This window comes from Triticum urartu, chromosome 6 (assembly GCF_003073215.2).
Source record: "Triticum urartu cultivar G1812 chromosome 6, Tu2.1, whole genome shotgun sequence".
Taxonomy (NCBI): domain Eukaryota; kingdom Viridiplantae; phylum Streptophyta; class Magnoliopsida; order Poales; family Poaceae; genus Triticum; species Triticum urartu.
In genome coordinates, this window is record NC_053027.1 from 255,750,713 (window position 1) to 255,763,056 (window position 12,344).

Below are 12,344 nucleotides of genomic sequence, written 5' to 3' on the forward strand. Positions count from 1 at the left end.
GTAACAGAGAGTGTGAACCAAGGCTGTTTACCCGCCTCCAACTAAAAAATCCTAAAGGCCCCAACAAGCTGGTATCCTGCTCATAGACGTAACAGCCACTGTCCGGATACTCATGTATTACACGGTGCTTGTATACAGTGGGGTTTTTGCAATATAACTTTTCCGGCTCATGTGTCCGAATGATCATCAGTCTTTTGCCGTCATCTGATCGAGCGAGGAACTAGTTGTGCTTCCCTGTTTTTGGCAAAGGTGGTGTGATTACAAAGGGCAGTAACTGTAGGGACACTACATCATATCAAAAATGACAGGCATTGTTAATGTAAGATCAGCATTGTTCAGAGTATGAGTAGGATAATGCAAGAAACAGCATTGATATGTCCCTGTTGGAACCGGGAGGAAAATACAGGGAAATGTATACTGGGTTCGAAAATATAGAAGTGACATGCATGGTTATACTCATGTTATCTCGCAATCGATTCTTCACAGGAAACTACCATGTCATGCATGTTATGTAATCATGTTCTGTCCTCACAAACAAATTCTTCAAGGTAACTAACAGACCATGCATTGTTATATACTCGTGTTCTGTGGGCAAAAATTTTGTGAGGATATTATTCTAGCCATTGATTGCTGAAGGGCGTATATAGGTATGTACAGATGGTAAGCATTGCAGGATTTCACTACTTCCAAATATAGAGTTCTCCATATGCACATTTACTTCCCTAATGTATGGTTAGATGAAACCAACAGTGCGGTGCATGTTTCTACATCATGAAAATGAGGAAACTAACATGGCCATTGATACACACTCATATTTAGTAGTAGTATATAGATTACTGTAAAATAAGGATAATAGCCATATATTCCTAACCGTTTGATTATTCAGGGTACAAGTTGGTTGTAATGACATGGTCACAATCGCATGAATTAACTCATTCCAAATATAGCTGATTTACGGCGTCTCTAATACATTGCCATAGTTCTACTCAAATTCTGCTCAAACAGGGATATGCCAATCATCACAAAAAGTTCAAACAGTGTCATGGCGTCATCATTAACATGAGAAGAAAAAAACTTACACGCGCCGTCCCAGCAATACGTGGTGCCATCTGCTTTGTCGATCGCGTAGATGATGCCATTGTGTTCAATAGCATCATAGAAGTGTGTATCAGCTTTGACGATGATCCACTGCGAGCTGAGTTGTCTCCAGCTAAAGAAGGCACTGGCGTAAAGATAGGCGAGTCCGCGGTCGAACAAGGCAATTAGCTTGAAGTCTGCGTAATTCGCATGTCGTGTGGGCACTTGGCAGATTACAATCTTCTCCGTCCAACTGACGTAGTAATCTAGATGACTAGGACCGCGATGGTAATACTCTATATAATCCAACGGAGGAAGGATAATCTCATGGGAGGTCTGGAAGTTCACCAGCACCAACTTTTTACCGTCTTCTCTGAAGGCAGCCATCCAGTGGGAGTTCATGCCGACCCATTACATACCTGCCAAGAAGTTTTGGGCGATGGTGATCGGATCGATGTCGAGGGAAATGATGTACGGCGACCCACTACATACCTGCAAAGAAGTTTCGGCTAATGGAGATCGGATTGAAGTCGAGGGGCATCATGCATGCCTTCGTATCATGGTGAGCCAATCTCGCAAGACCAGATAGCAGCAAGCAGGGTGTCTTGAAAAGCTTAGGCCTCACTTCGACGATGGCAGTGTGCATGTCCCTCGAGCATGCAGCCAGTCGCAGGGCACTCAAAATATCCATACACGAACAACAGAGGTCGAGGATGTCACTAGGGAGATTGCTCCAATCGCAGCTCATATGGATTCTGCGCGGTTCGCGTTCGGCCATGGTGGAGTTTGGAAGGGGGCTTGATATACGGGGGAGAAGGATGTCGGTGCTGGAGCAGCTAGCGAGGGAATAGTGGTACTGGGGGAGGCGAGTGAGGCGAGGTACACGGGGGCACAGTGAGATGGAGACGGAGACGGCGACGGAGAAGGAGATGGAGATGGAGCGGTGCTATGGGAGCGGAGAGGGAGATGAGGCGAGGCACCAATGTGATGTACAGCGGCGGTGACAGACTGCACTGTGCACAGGGTGAGGCTGACTTTGGTAACCCGAACACGCCGCCTGGACTAGTGTCAGGCGCAGGGTGTTGTCACTTCACTGTGAGGACCGGATGAATAGTATTTTGGCCATCAAGTGTACCACAGTTGTACTACTACTACTACTCCAGTATTGTATAGCGGAAATAGGTCTCCCGTGCTAGCATGCCTGTTCAGGTATCATCCATATTGCGAGCAGAACCAAATTCTCGTGCATGCCCAATCAACGCCCTACCGCGATGCATGCAGTGGTCGTTCTGGTGCATCAAGGACGGCATGCAGATCGTTCCACACTGGAGAAGAGGAAAAATGGAAAGGTAGAACATGGCAGCAGAGGAAGAGAATGCTGGCTAACGAGGCTGGGAGGGGATCAAGCAGGAAGTTAATGCTCCACGCCTAAAGGTTTTGGGAAAACCTGATTTTCATAAGGTGACTTATACTCACCTAAACGGAGGGAGTATTCCTTAACTAGAGAATGTTGTGTCTCCCACTCACACGCTCAAAAAAAACTACGACACATTTTTTTATCTGTTTGCATAGGTCCCACCTATCAGGAAGGATGGGCACGTACACGAACAGGTACGACTCATCAGTCTACCCGCATAGCCTTTTCATTTAGTCTACCTAGCCGTCGAATCAACTGCCTGCACGCCACTTCTCCCATTTACTTCTCCATCGAGAACCGATTCTCCTCGGCTTCTTCACCTCCCCTTCGTCTTCATTTGCATCCAAACCCCACTGCGTTCACATTGTTTTAACCTCTTTAAATAATCATCTACTACTTCAGTTAGACTAGCCATCTAATCCTAATTCTCCAAACCATAGCCCTCCATTCCAATGGTTCCAAATCGCGAAATGCACATAGTTGCCACCGTCACCGTCCACCCAAGGGTTGTTCGGCAGTGGATCAACAATGTATCCAACTCCCTCGAAAAGGTAGAGATGAGGGTCATCGGACTCGACGCAGAGTACACGGAGCGTGCCCCTGGGAAGATCCAGCGCGTCGCCGTCCTTCAGCTATGCCTCGAAGATGATGTTTTGGTGTACCACATCATACACTCGCCCTCCATACTAGGTGAGATTCACGGTTTCTTGTCTCGGGAGGACGTATACTTCTGTGGGGCAGCCATCGAAGGGGACAAACAGAAGCTGGAGCCGTACAACCTTGATTTGAAAAGCATCGCTGACCTACAAACCAGAATCAAAATTCCTGTAGAAGATTGTGATAAATAGACACCATCCCTATTCGACGTAGCAAATTTTGTGCTCGGTACAAATCTTCAGAAGGGTGACGAGACGGTGGCATTAAGGTCGTCTGGATGGGAGAATTATCCCTTGACGTACGAGAAGATAAAATATGCTGCCCTCGATGCCCATGTGAGTTTCGAGATAGCTGCAAGGTCCAAAGAGCTTGTTGCGAAGCCGTCTCCCACGAAGAATGAGAACAAGAAGAAGAAGGCTGCACCAGCAGGAGGGCATTATGGATGGATGAACTATTTCCTCTCTTGTAAAAAAAATTATTCCCTCTCAGTGTATATTGATATAGATGGACTATTTCGATGGTGTGCATGTCTTTGGAACAGAGTAGTAGCGTGGTATTAGTCTTGTTGCACCGAAGAGGTTAGCTTTGGGGATCCCTTGGGAACCCACGTGCTGGCTTTGTCCTTCTAGCACCAAAGAGGAAACTGCCCTCGCCTGCGCCCGCTGGCGGCCTCCTGGCTTTGGTCGTCATGGCTCACGTCATAGCGCCTTGTGAGGTGGGTGCGAGCCTAGAGATGTCCGCTCCTCGGGAGGCAGCCTCGAGAGGTCGCTCCTTAGGAGGTCTTGATGTAGTTCGCCTCACGAGGTGGGGGCCCTCACAAGGGTCTTGCTCGTGAAGTCTCGATGTTGGGCCGCGCTGGGCCATTGGTGAAGCCACGCGTTGGGCCGTAGGCAGACGGGTCTGGGTACCCTGGTCCCAGAACCCCGACAGTAGCCCCCGGGCACACGGCGCACTCGGCCTTGCTTAGGAGCGAAGGCGAAGAAGGAAGGGCAAAGCGACGTGGACCCCAACCGCCTGCGGGCCAGGCTTAACACGTGGCGCATGATGGGGCATGGATGCCCCCACTTCCCCACGACGCCTCGGCAACCGCTCCGGCTGAACAAAAGCCTAGTGCATGTCGTGGGGCCATCATTGATCTCCTTGTTCCCCCGTCTCCCAGCTCCTTCTTGAGCAAGATTTCCACTTTCCTCACCGCGGACGAATCGGTCTCTCCTCCTGTAGCTCCATGGCCCCTTCAAGAAAGAAGAGCGTGGCGGCGACGGAGTCTCGAGCGGGGCCCGAGCCAGCCCTGGGCCGATCAAGATTGCTCAATCACAAGGGGCTTGAGAAGATTCTCCTGATGATTGCGTCGAGCTCTAACGAATGGAAAGGGGCAAGGGTCTGGCCTGCTTATCGTCCCTGAGCAGAACTGGAGGCCACCACAGTCGCCTTCCACTTGCCTGCGATCTTCTCCGGCTTGCTCCCCCCATTCTCCGACTTCTTCAACGCCGTGCTCATGCACTACCAGGTGCACGCACTGCATCTAGACCCAAATTCCATCCTCCTTATCTCGGCCTTCGCCTTCCTATGCGGGGCCTTTGTGGTGTAAGTTGATAACCCACAAGTATAGGGGATCGCAACAGTTTTCGAGGATAGAGTATTCAACCCAAATTTATTGATTCGACACAAGGGAAGCCAAAGAATATTCTCAAGTATTAGCAGTTGAGTTGTTAATTCAACCACACCTGAAAGACTTAATATCTGCAGCAAAGTATTTAGTAGCAAAGTAGTATGGAAGTAACGATAACGGTGGCAAAACTAACAGTAGTAGTTTTGTAGCAATCGTAACAGTGGCAACGGAAGAGTAACTAAGCAAAGATCAATATGTGAAAAGCTCATAGGCAATGGATCAATGATGGATAATTATGTCGGATGTGATTCCTCATGCAACAGTTATAACATAGGGTGACACAGAACTAGCTTCAGTTCATCAATGTAATGTAGGCATGTATTCCGAATATAGTCATACATGCGTATGGAAAAGAATTTGCATGACATCTTTTGTCCTACCCTCCCGTGGCAGCGGGGTCCTATTGGAAACTAAGGGATATTAAGGCCTCCTTTTAATAGAGTACCAGACCAAAGCATTAACACTTAGTGAATACATGAACTCTTCAAATTACGGTCATCACCGGGAGTGGTCTCGATTATTGTCACTTCGGGGTTACCGGATCATAACACATAGTAGGTGACTATTGACTTGCAAGATATGATCAAGAACTCACATATATTCATGAAAACATAATAGATTCAGATCTGAAATCATGGCACTCGGGCCCTAGTGACTAGAATTAAGCATAGCAAAGTCATAGCAACATCAGTCTTAGAACATAATGGATATTAGGGATCAAACCCTAACAAAAATAACTCGATTACATGGTAAATCTCATCCAACCCGTCACTGTCCAGCAAGCCTGCGATGGGATTACTCATGCACGGCGGTGAGCATCATGAATTTGGTGATGAAGGAAGGTTGATGATGACGATGGCGGCGGATTCCCCTCTGCGGAGCCCCAAACGAACTCCAGATCAGCCCTCCCGATGAAGATTAGGGCTTGGCGGCGGCTCCGTATCATAAAACGCGATGAATCCTTCTCTCTGATTTTTTTCTCCCCGAACATGAATAAGTTGGAGTTGACGTCGGTGGAGTCTCAAGGGGCCCACGAGGCAGGGGGCGCGCCCTGCACCCTCGTGGACAGGGTGTGGACCCCTGATGTTGATTCTTTCGCCAGTATTTTTTATTAATTCGAAAACGTGGCTTTGTGAATTTTCAAGTCATTCCGAGAACTTTTATTTCTGCACAAAAATAACACCATGGTAATTCTGCTGAAAACAGTGTCAGTCCGGGTTAGTTCCATTCAAATCATGCAAGTTAGAGTCCAAAAAAGGTCAAAAGTGTTTGGAAAAGTAGATACATTGGAGACGTATCAGCTCCCCCAAGATTAAACCTTTGCTTGTCCTCAAGCAATTCAGTTGACAAACTGAAAGTGATAAAGAAAAAAAATTACAAACTCTATTTGATCTTGTTGTTGGAAATATGTAAAGCCAGCATTCAAGTTTTCAGCAAAGATTATGAACTAACCATATTCACAATAACATTTAGGTCTCATGTTTACTCATATCAATGGCATAATCAACTAGCGAGCAATAATAATTAATCTCAGATGACAACACTTTCTCAAAACAATTACAACATGATATAACAAGATGGTATCTCGTTAGCCCTTTCTGAGACCGCAAAACATAAATGCAGAGCACCCCTGAAGATCAAGGACTGACTAGACATTGTAATTCATGGTAAAAGAGATCCAGTCACAGTCATACTCAATGTGAATTAATAGCAATGCATGCGAATGACAGTGGTGCTCTCCAACTGGTGCTTTTTAATAAAAGGATGATGACTCAACATAAAAGTAAATAGATAAGCCCTTCGCAGAGGGAAGCAGGGATTTGCAGAGGTGCCAGAGCTCTAGTTTTGAACCATGTTCAAGAATTCATCTGATTAACCAGTTAACTTGCCTATTAATCCCTACTCATAGGGTCCCCGAGTAGCCGATTACCCGATAAATCATCTGATTAATTGATTAACTTGCCGATTAGCCTATTAATCCCCTACTCACCAGCCGACCGAGCAGCTACCAGTTAACGATTTCCTCAACAATGGTTTTGAAACAGAGATAAATAATATTTTGAGTGGTATACTTTCATTGTCAACAAAACAACCAAGAGATCTCGATATCTTCCATGCTACACACATTATAGGCGGTTCCCAAACAGAATGGTAAAGTTTATACTCCCCCGCCACCAACAAACATCAATCCATGAATTGTCCAAAACAACGGGTGCCTCCAACTAACAACAATCCTGGGGGAGTTTTGTTTGCAGTTATTTTGATTTGAGCATGGGACTGGGCATCCCGGTTACCAGCCATTTTCTCGTGAGTGATGAGCGGAGTCCACTCATCGTGAGAATAACCCACCAAGCATGGAAGATATAGATAGCCCTAGTTGATACATGAGCTATTCGAGCATACAAAACAGAATTTCATTTGAAAGTTTAGAGTTTGGCACATACAAATTTACTTGGAACGGCAGGTAGATACCGCTTATAGGAAGGTATGGTGGACTCATGAGGAATAACTTTGGGGTTTATGGAAGTGGATGCACAAGCAGTATTCCCGCTTAGTACAAATGAAGGCTAGAAAGACTGGGAAGCGACCAACTAGAGAGCGACAACAGACATGAACATGCATTAAGATTGATCAACAATGAGTGCAAGCATGAGTAGGATATAAATCACCATGAACATAAATATCGTGAAGGCTATGTTGATTTTGTTTCAACTACATGCATGAACATGTGCCAAGTCAAGCCACTCAAATTTCGTTCAAAGAAGGATACCACCCTATCATACCACATCATAACCATTTTAATAGAATGTGGGGACGCAAGGTAAACCATTATAAACTCCTAGCTAATTAAGCATGGCATGGGCAACTGTAATCTATAATTGTCATTGCAAACATGTTTCATTCATAATAGGCTGAATCAGGAACAATGAACTAATCATATTTATAAGAACAAGATAGGTCGAGTTCATACCAGCTTTTCTCATCTCAATCAGTCCATCATATATCTTCACTATTGCCTTTCACTCGCACGACCGAACGGTGTGGATAATAATAGTGCACGTGCATTGGACTAAGCTGGAATCTACAAGTATTTAATACAAGGGAGAATACAAGGTAATATGGGCTCTTGGTTAAATCAACAATAATGCATATGAGAGCCACTCAACATTTTCATCATGGTCTTCTCCTCTCGACCCCCAAAGGATAAGAAAAGAAATAAAACTATTTACACGGGAAAGCTCCCAACAAGCAAAAGAAGAATGAGAAATATTTTTGGATTTTCTTTTAATTACTACTACTACAGGCATGGAAAGTAAACTAGCTAAAAGCTACAACTAATTTTTTTGGTTTTTCTTAAGGTTTTTCAAAGACACAAGAAGAAGGCTTAGAAAATAAAATAAACTAGCATGGGTAGTATAATGAAAAAATATGAGCATCGACAACTGGCATGAGTGTGTGAACATGAATGTAATGTCGGTGTGAACATGAATGTAATGTATGAGCACCGACAACTGGCAGGGGGCGCGCCCCAGGGGGGTGAGCGCTCCCTGCACCCTCGTGGCCCAATGGTGGGGCCCTTGGTGTGTTCTGAGTGCCAATAATTCTTAAATATTCTACAAAAAATCATATTTCAATTTCAGGACATTTGGAGAACTTTTATTTTTGAAGTATTTTTATTGCAAGGATAATTCAAAAAACAGACAGAAAATATTGTTTTTGCTTTATTTAATCTAAATAACAGAATGTGAAAGGATGGTACAGAGAGTTGTGCTTTCTAACTTCATCCATCTCATGCTCATCAAAAGGAATCCACTAACAAGGTTGATCAAGTCTTGTTAACAAACTCTTTCCGAATCGCATGAAACCGGAAATTTTTCGAATAACACTAGGTTACCTCAACGGGGATATGCATGTCCCCACAATAAGAATATCATATTTTCTTCTTGACAGTAGGAAGAGGGAATTCAAAACCTCTAATAGTAATCGTTGAAATTTTTCCAATAGAATTAATATTATGGATTTGAGGTTGTTTCCTCGGAAAGTGTACCGTGTGCTCATTACCATTAACATGAAAAGTGGCATTGTCTTCGTTGCAATCAATAACATCCCCTGCAGTATTCAAAAAGGGTCTACCAAGGATAATCGACATATTATCGTCCTTGAGAATATTAAGAATAACAAAGCCCGTTAAAATAGTAATGTTTGCAACCACAACAGGCACATTCTCATAGATACGAACAGGTATAGCAGTTGATTTATCAGTCATTTGCAAAGATATTTCAGTAGGTGTCAACTTATTCAAATCAAGTCTACGATATAAAGAGAGAGGCATACCACTAACGCCGGCTCCAAGATCACATAAAGCAGTTTTAACATAGTTTCTTTCAATGGAGCATGGTATAGTTGGTACTCCTGGATCTCTTAGTTTCTTAGGTATTCCACCTTTAAAAGTATAATTGGGAAGCATGGTGAAAATTTCAGCTTCCAGTATCTTTCTTTTATTTGTAGCAATATCTTTCATATACTTAGCACAAGGATTCATTTTAAGCGTATCAGTCAAACGCATACGCAAAAGATAGGTCTAATCATTTCAGCAAAGTGCTCAAAATCCTCATCATCCTTTTTCTTGGATGGTTTGGGAGGAAAGGCATGGGTTTTTGAACCCATGGTTCTCTTTCTTTACCGTGCTTCCTAGCAACAAAGTCTTTCTTATCATAACGTTGATTCTTTGATTGTGGGTTATCAATATCAACAGCAGGTTCAATATCTACATCATTGTTATTGCTAGGTTGAGCATCAACATGAACATCATCATTAACATTATCACTAAGTTCATGTTCATTACCAGATTGTGTTTCAGCATCAGAAATAGAAATATTATTGGGATTCTCAGATGTGTCAACAACAGGTTCACTAGAAGCATGCAAAGTCCTATCATTTTTCTTTTTCTTCTTAGAAGGAGTAGGTGCGTCAACATTAGTTCTCTGAGAATCTTGCACGACTCTCTTAGGGTGTCCCTCGGGATACAAAGGTTCCTGAGTCATTTTACCCTCTCTAGTCACAACTCTAACAGCATTATCATTTTAATTATTATTTAATTCATTAAGCAAATCATCTTGTGCTTTAAACACTTGTTCTACCTGAGTGGTAACCATAGAAGCATGTTTACTAATAAGTTTAAGGTCATTTTTAACTATAGACATATAATCACTCAAGTGTTCAATCATATAAGCATTACGTTTCAATTTTGTACCAACATAAGCATTGAAGTTTTCTTATTTAACAATAAAATTATCAAACTCATCCAAGCATTGGCTAGCAGACTTATTACGAGGAATATCACTTTCATCAAATATAGAGAGAGAGAATTTATCTTTACTACCTGTGTCAGATTATTAAGACCATGTATTTCTTCAACAGGTAGTAAATTCTTAACATCTTCAGCTTTAGTGCCCTTTTCTTTCATAGATTTCTTTGCCTCTTGCATATCTTCAGGATTGAGAAATAGAATACCCCTTTTCTTCGGAGTTGGCTTAGGAGTTGGTTCAGCAAGTGTCCAATCATTATCATTACTCAATATATTATTCAATAACAATTCAGCTTACTCAACAGTTCTTTCCCTGAAAACACAATCATCACAACTATCCAGGTGGTCTCCAAAAGCATCGGTTAGTCCATTATAAAAGATAAAGTATTTCATTTTTCTTGAGAAGATGATCAGGCAAAGCATTAAGTAATCGGAGAAGCCTCCCCTAAGCTTGTGGGAGACTCTCTTCTTCAATTTGCACAAAATTATATATTTTCCTTAATGCAGCTTGTTTCTTATGAGCAGGGAAATATTTAGCAGAGAAGTAATAAATCATATCCTGGAGACCATGCACACAACCAGGAGCAAGAGAATTAAACCATGTTTTAGCATCACCCTTTAATGAGAACGGAAATAACTTAAGGATATAATAGTAACGTTTTTTTCCTCATGCATGAATAGGGTGGCTATATCATTCAATTTAGTAAGATGTGCCACAACAGTTTCAGATTCATAGCCATAAAAAGGATCAGATTTAACCAAAGTAATTAACTTAGGATCGACGGAGAAATCATAATCCTTATCAGAAATACAGGTAGGTGAAGTAGCAAAAGCAGGGTCATATTTCATTCTAGCATTCAAAGACTTTTCTTTCAGCTTAGCTAACAGTTTCTTAAGATCATATCTATCTTTGCAAGCAAAAAGGTCTCTAGCAGTTTTCTTCATCTATAACATAACCCTCAGGCACATCAGGCAATTCATATCTAGAGGAAGAATCTTCATCATCACTTTCATCAAAATTATCTGTTTCAATAATTTCATTCTCCCTAACCCTAGCAAGTTGTTCATTCAGAAATTCACCTAATGGCACAGTATTATCAAGCATAGAAGTAGTTTCATCATAAGCATCATGCATAGCAGAAGTGGCATCATCAATGAGACATATCAGAATCAATAGCAGTAGTAGGTGTCACAAGTTTACTCAAAATAGAAGGAGAATCAAGTGCAGAGCTAGATGACAGTTCCTTACCTCCCCTCGTAGTTGAGGGAAAAATCTTGGTTCTTTCATCTTTCAAGTTCCTCATAGTGATCAACAGATATAAATTCCAAGTGACTTAAAGAATAGAGTTATGCTCCCCGACAACGGCGCCAGAGAGTAGTCTTGATAACCTACAAGTATAGGGGATCACAACAGTTTTCGAGGGTAGAGTATTCAACCCAAATTTTTTGATTCGACACAAGGGGAGCCAAAGAATACTCTTAATTATTAGCAGTTGAGTTGTCAATTCAACCACACTTGAAAGACTTAATATCTGTAGCAAAAAATTTAGTAGCAAAGTAGTATGAAAGTAACGGTAACGGTGGCAAAAGTAACAGTAGTAGTTTTTGTTGCAATCGTAACAGTGGCAACGGAAAAGTAACTAAGCAAAGATCAATATGTGAAAAACTCGTAGGGAATGGATCAATGATGGATAATTATGTCGGATGTGATTCCTCCTGCAACAGTTATAACATAGGATGACACAGAACTAGCTCCAGTTCATCAAGTAATGTAGGCATGTATTCTGAATATAGTCATACGTGCTTATGGAAAAGAATTAGCATGACATCTTTTGTCCTACCCTCCCGTGGCAGCGGGGTCCTATTGGAAACTAAGGGATATTAAGGCCTCCTTTTAATAGAATACCGGACCAAAGCATTAACACTTAGTGAATACATGAACTCCTCAAATTACGGTCATCACCGGGAATGGTCCCGATTATTGTCACTTCGGGGTTACCGTATCATAACACATAGTAGGTGACTATTGACTTGCAAGATAGGATCAAGAACTCACATATATTCATGAAAACATAATAGGTTCAGATCTGAAATCATGGCGCTCGGGCCCTAGTGACTAGCGTTAAGCATAGCAAAGTCATAGCAACATCAATCTTAGAACATAATGGATATTAGGGATCAAACCCTAACAAAATTAACTCGATTACATGGTAAAT